The sequence below is a fragment of the Rutidosis leptorrhynchoides genome, chromosome 8 (genome assembly GCF_046630445.1).
Source record: "Rutidosis leptorrhynchoides isolate AG116_Rl617_1_P2 chromosome 8, CSIRO_AGI_Rlap_v1, whole genome shotgun sequence".
Lineage (NCBI taxonomy): Eukaryota > Viridiplantae > Streptophyta > Magnoliopsida > Asterales > Asteraceae > Rutidosis > Rutidosis leptorrhynchoides.
Window position 1 is genome coordinate 251,931,945 of NC_092340.1, and position 7,651 is coordinate 251,939,595.

Here is a 7,651-nt window from a genome sequence, read left to right on the forward strand (position 1 = left end):
TTGTACCATAATTGGGGTTTGGACAAAAGAACGACACTTGTGGAAATTAGACTATGAGCTATTAATGGGCTTTATATTTGTTTAACTAAATGATAGTTTGTTAATGTTAATATAAAGATTTACAATTGGGCGTCCCTATAAATTACCATATACACTCAATCGGACACGATGGGCGGGGTATTTATATGTACGAATAATCGTTCATTTAACCGGACACGGGAATGGATTAATAGCCACTAGAATAATTAAAACAGGGGTGAAATTATGTACAAAGGACACTTGGTATAATTGATAACAAAATATTAAAACCTTGGGTTACACTCAGTCGACAACCTGGTGTAATTATTAAATAAAGTATTAAAATCTTGTTACAGTTTAAATCCCCAATTAGTTGGAATATTTAACTTCGGGTATAAGAATAATTTGACGAGGACACTCGCACTTTATATTTATGACTGATGGACTGTTATGGACAAAAACCAGACGGACATATTAAATAATCCAGGACAAAGGACAATTAACCCATGGGGATAAAACTAAAATCAACACGTCAAACATCATGATTACGGAAGTTTAAATAAGCATAATTCTTTTATTTCATATTTAATTTCCTTTATTTTATATTTAATTGCACTTCTAATTATCGCACTTTTATTTATTGTTATTTAATTGCACTTTTAATTATCGTCCTTTTTAATTATCGCAAGTTTATTTTATCGCACTTTTATTATTCGCAATTTCATTATCGTTATTTACTTTACGCTTAAAATTAAGTCTTGTATTTATTTATTATTTTACATTTGGTTTTAACTGCGACTAAAGTTTTAAAATCGACAAACCGGTCATTAAACGGTAAAAATCCCCCTTTATAATAATAATATTACTTATATATATGTTTGTATTTTTATAAAAGTAAACTAATATAGCGTTGAGCTTTGTTTAAAAAAGATTCCCTGTGAAACGAACCGGACTTACTAAAAACTACACTACTGTACTATTAGGTACACTGCCTATATGTGTTGTAGCAAGGTTTAAGTATATCCATTCTATAAATAAATAAATATCTTGTGTAAAATTGTATCGTATTTAATAGTATTTCCTGCAAAAATTTAATAGTATTTTATACCCCTTAGCTTTGACATCAAGTATTTTTGGCGCCGCTGCCGGGGAACTTTCTAAACGCCGGAAGCGCAACGCTAATATAAAAAAAAAAGATTTTTAGTTTACTTTTATTAAAATTCGTTTTCGTAAAAAAACGTTTTAAATATTCGAAAATATAAAAAGAAAAACAAAAATATAAATATTTTTAGGAGTTTGATAAATATTTAAGTTTTATAAAGTTTCTTTGTTTTTATTTTATAAAAACATAAGTTTTATTTAAGTATTTTATTTTTATTTAAAAACATAAATATATATATATATATATATATATATATATATATATATATATATATATATATATATATATATATAATTCTAGTTTTAAGATTTTTATTTATAAAATTATAAAATGTTTCTATTTAGATATAAGTTTTTATTATATAAATACTTTTATTAAAACAGAAAATTAAAAACAGAAATTAAAAAAAAATATAAATAAAGAAAAACGCGTCGAATTTAAAGTAAGCTGTCATCTGAAATTCTGAACCCCGCGACTCGCGGGGTTTGATGCTTTAAACACCGCGACTCGCAGAGGGGACCTGACACACGACAGAAGCCCTAATCCTGCATTTATTATGGAGTATTATTAATTATTATTAATTAAATTGTATTAGGGTTAAATAATTAATTAATTTTGTAGTTAATTTAAGTTTTAATTAATTTGTATTATTTAGTTTAATTAGTTTAATTAAATTATAAAATTAGTAGTTTTAATAAATAAATAATATAAAAATAATATTTTTATAAAAATTGTACTTTTTACAACTTTTTGTATATTTTTATATTTTGTCCCTTTTTAATTGTTTTAGCGTAATATTTGTATTTTTAGCTCATATTTAGTTTTAAACTTAGATTTTGCCATAGTTATTTTTACTTCTAGATTTTTAGGCTTTGCCGTAGAATTCCTTAAGTGCTTTTTCTTTAGACTAAGATTTAGGTACTTTAGAATTTTGCGACGCCTTTTTAAGTTTTAGTTTCTTTTTAAGTTATTTCCATTTGGGATATAGTTTTTCCTATAAGCTTTAATATTTTTAGACACCTTTTACTATGTACCAATTATCATTCCAATTAGTAATTTCAATTTGCGATTATAATTTTAAGTTATTGTAGTAATAAGGTTAGGTTAGTCAAGTATTTTTAAGTTTTATAAGTTTCTTTTATTTTTCCGTCACCTTTTATTTTTCAACCATTTTTCTTTTTCAATCTTTTTCCGACGAACTCTTTTTCTTTCTTATTTCTCGCTATTCTAGTTTTAGGACATAGATTTTTATTCTACTTCTTATCTAAATTTTCTTAAAATTACGAAAATTTATTTTAAGTGGTTAAATTGATAGACATCAAAATTTTCTGGTTCGTAATAATAGTTGGATTTGTACGTGGACCGGGTTATTGGAGCCAAACAGTCCTGAATTATATTGAGACCAAACGAATCCTGCCCCTCTGCTGCATCTTTTGGCTATTCGAAACGTGGGCAAAATCAGAAAAGTCTATTAATTGGATAACTTATTAAAATTTTTCTTTCCTTTTAAAAACTAATAGGATATTCAGTGAATGCACCGAGCAAGACGTTCACCACCTTTTGTACGTTCACCACCTGTAACTAGATCAAGACATTTAGCAAATATTACTGCCGTTGATTTTTCTTTAGAATCGTCATCCAGTCGACCAAGTACATCAGTTCAAATTTCCGATAATCCATTTTTTGAATCTGACCTCACAATTGAGAATCCGGAGAATATTCAGGAACGGTTCGTAGATCCTGAACCACTAAACTTTCCTCCGGAGCCACCAATCATTCAAACAGAGATTGTTGAGGAACGAACCATTAAATCAGAATCATCTAGTGATACCGATTCAACAAATTCAATTATGGAGAATCTGGAACCTTTAAGTATGGAAGACCGAATGAGAGCTAAACGCACTGGCAAAGGTCACGCAATTACTCATCCAAACATTAATGCGCCAGATTATGAAATCAAAGGACAAATTCTACACATGGTGACTAATCAATGCCAATTTAGTGGTGCGCCGAAGGAAGATCCAAATGAACATCTACGTACCTTTAATAGGATCTGCACACTATTTAAAATCCGAGAAGTGGAGGATGAACAGATATATCTCATGTTATTTCCCTGGACTTTAAAGGGAGAAGCCAAAGATTGGTTGGAATCGTTACCTGAAGGGGCGATTGATACATGGGATGTTTTAGTTGACAAATTTCTTAAACAATTCTTTCCTGCATCTAAAGCCGTAAGACTTCAAGCAGAAATTGTTACGTTTACACAGAAACCAAATGAAACTCTATATGAGGCATGGACAAGATATGGAAAGTTGTTAAGAGGATGTCCGCAACATGGTTTAGACACCTGTCAAATAGTACAAATATTCTACCAAGGATGCGACATCACTACAAGAAAAGACATAGATATAGCAGCTGGTGGTTCTATTATGAAGAAAACCGAAACTGATGCTTACAAAATTATTGATAATACTGCTTCCCACTCACATGAGTGGCACCAAGAAAAAGACATCGTTAGATCATCTAAAGCAGCTAGAGCCGATTCTAGCCATGACTTAGATTCCATTTCCGCAAAGATAGATGCTATGGAGAGACGAATGGAAAAGATGACTAAAGATATTCACTCAATACGAATTAGTTGTGAGCAGTGTGGAGGACCACATTTGACAAAAGATTGTCTCAGTATTGAATTAACAATGGAACAAAGAGAGAATATTTCATACATAAACCAAAGGCCTGGAAATAATTATCAGAATAATTATCAACCGCCAAGACCGATTTACAATCAAAACCAAAATTATAACCGAAATATTCCATACAACAACCAACAAGGTCCTAGCAATCAACAAGTATCCAATAATACTTACAATCAGCAACGACCTAATTTTCAAAACAAACCACCACAACAAACCGATGATAAAAAGCCGAATTTAGAAGATATGGTGACGAAGCTAGTTGAAACTCAAACGCAGTTTTTCACATCTCAGAAACAAACTAATGAACACAATGCTCAAGCATTTAGAAATCAACAAGCTTCTATTCAAAATCTAGAACAAGAAGTGAGTAACCTAGCAAGGTTAATAGGTGAAAGAAAACCGGGAAGTCTACCTAGTGATACAAATGCTAACCCCCGGAATGAAACAGCTAAAGCCATTACCACAAGAAGTGGTACAACACTTAAACCACCGGAAATACCTGTAACTTCTGATGAAACTATTCCTACTCCACAAGAACCATAACCTGATCAGGATAAGGAAAAAGAACCGGTAGTTGAAAAGGTTAATGAAGATAACACAGTTAAGGATAAACCTTATGTTAAACCATATCAACCACCACTTCCTTATCCGAGTAAAATGAAGAAAGAGAAACTTGAAGCTGAGCAATCCAAATTCTTGGATATGTTTAAACAGATAAATGTAAATATTCCTTTCATTGATGTGATTTCAGGAATGCCTAGATATGCTAAATTCTTGAAAGATCTAATCTCAAATAGAAAGAAAATGGAAGAACTCTCGGCTGTTACTATGAATGCTAATTGTTCAGCAGTACTGTTGAATAAGATACCAGAAAAACTATCTGATCCAGGAAGTTTCACAATTCCATGTTTTCTGGGTAGTCTTAGTTCAATAGAAGCATTGGCAGACTTAGGTGCTAGTATAAATCTAATGCCGTATTCACTATACGCTAAACTAGACCTTGGAGAATTGAAACCAACCAGAATAAGCATACAACTAGCCGATAGATCAATAAAATATCCTAGAGGGATAATGAAGAACATGCTAGTTAAAGTTGGTACTTTAGTATTTCCAGTAGATTTTGTTGTTCTGGACATGGAAGAAGATTCTCAAGTTCCTCTCATATTAGGAAGACCATTCTTAAACACGGCTAAAGCAATGATAGACGTGTTCGGTAAGAAATTGACCCTAAGTATAGAAGATGAGAGTGTTACCTTTTCAGTTGATAGAGCAATGCAACAACCACAATCTGCAGATGATACATGTTATTATATTCAAACTATAGATGCACATGCAGAATTATTAGAAGAATTTCCAGAATTACAAGGAACAGGAGAATGTTCTTTAGGAGAAGGTAATGAACCAATTGATGAAGCTGAAATGTTAGCTACACTAATAGCTAATGGATATGAACCAACAACAGAAGAAATTCAAATGCTAAAAGAAGAAGACAGATATCGATATAAATCATCGATAGAAGAACCTTCCAAATTAGAGTTAAAACCACTTCCAAACCATTTGGAATACGCTTATTTACATGGTGAATCTGAATTACCTGTAATAATATCGTCTTCTCTTACTGAAAATGAGAAATCACAACTCATTTCTATGTTGAAAGCTCATAAACCAGCCATTGCATGGAAGATTCATGATATTAAAGGAATAAGTCCTTCGTATTACACACATAAAATCCTTATGGAAGAAGGTCATAAAACATATGTGCAACGCCAACGAAGACTAAATCCTAATATGCAAGATGTAGTTAAGAAAGAGATTATTAAACTGCTAGATGCAGGTTTGATATATCCAATTTCTGATTGTCCATGGGTAAGCCCAGTTCAATGCGTGCCTAAGAAGGGTGGCATGACTGTCATTACAAATGAAAAAAATGAGCTTATTCCTACTAGGACTGTAATAAGATGGCGTGTATGTATTGATTATAGAAAATTAAATGACGCCACCAGAAAAGATCACTTTCCCTTACCTTTCATAGATCAAATGTTGGAAAAATTAGCCGGAAATAGTTACTATTGTTTTCTAGATGGATTTTCCGGATATTTTCAAATTCCAATAGCACCCGAAGATCAAGAGAAAACCACATTCACGTGCCCTTATGGTACTTTTGCTTACAAACGCATGCCATTTGGACTTTGCAACGCCCCTGCAACCTTTCAAAGGTGTATGATGGCGATTTTTCACGACATGATAGAAGAATGCATGGAAGTATTCATGGATGACTTTTCAGTCTTCGGTGATACATTTAAATCATGTCTAGTTAATCTGGAACGAATGCTAATTAGATGCGAAAAATCAAATCTAGTACTTAATTGGGAGAAATGCCATTTCATGGTTAAAGAAGGCATCGTTCTTGGACATAAAATTTCAAAAGAAGGAATTGAAGTGGATATAGCTAAAGTAGATGTAATTGCTAAACTTCCACATCCCACCAATGTTAGAGGAGTTAGGAGTTTTCTAGGGCATGCCGGTTTTTACCGACGTTTCATAAAAGATTTTTCTAAAATTGCCACTCCTATGAATAAACTCCTAGAAAAGGATGCTCCATTCATATTTTCAGATGAGTGTATCAAATCTTTTAATATTCTTAAAGAAAAACTCACTAATGCGCCGATCATGATAACACCAAATTGGAATCTACCATTTGAACTAATGTGCGATGCAAGTGATTTTGCAATGGGAGCCGTTTTAGGACAAAGGATTGAAAAACAATTTCAACCTATATATTATGCTAGTAAGACGTTACAAGGAGCACAAACGAACTATACAACAACTGAAAAAGAACTCCTTGCTATTGTCTTTGCTTTTGACAAATTTCGATCATATCTCGTTCTAGCAAAAACGGTGGTCTATACCGACCATTCTGCTCTTAGATACCTATTTTCACAACAAGATGCTAAACCAAGATTAATCCGTTGGATCTTACTCTTACAAGAGTTTGATATTGAAATCCGAGATAAAAGAGGAGCAGAAAATCTCGCCGCTGATCATCTTTCTCGTCTTGAAAATCCTGAGTTAGAAGTTCTAAATGAATCGGCCATACAAGACAACTTTCCTGATGAATATCTATTGAAGATAGATTATAATGAAATCCCATGGTTTGCAGACTATGCAAACTACTTAGTTTGTGGATTCCTTGAAAAAGGATTATCGTACCAAAGACGAAAGAAATTCTTCAGTGATATAAAACACTATTTCTGGGAAGATCCACATCTGTTTAAAAGTTGTCCCGATGGAATAATACGCCGATGTGTATTTGGAGATGAAGCTAGTAAAATTTTAAACCATTGTCACACAGGACCAACAGGAGGGCATTATGGGCCTCAACTAACAGCAAGAAAAGTTTATGAAGCTGGATTCTATTGGCCTACAATTTACAAAGACGCACACCTTCTTTGCAAATCCTGTGATGCATGTCAAAGGGCCAGAAAAATAAGTCAACGTGATGAAATGCCACAAAATGTCATCCAAGTATGTGAAGTATTTGACATTTGGGGTATTGACTTTATGGGTCCATTTCCAAAATCTCATAATAATCTATATATACTCGTAGCCATTGATTATGTATCTAAATGGGCGGAAGCACAAGCTCTCCCAACTAACGATGCACGAGTTGTAGTCAACTTTTTAAAACATCTTTTTGCAAGGTTTGGAACACCGAAAGCTTTAATAAGTGATCGGGGTACTCATTTCTGTAATAATCAACTTGAGAAAGTTCTTA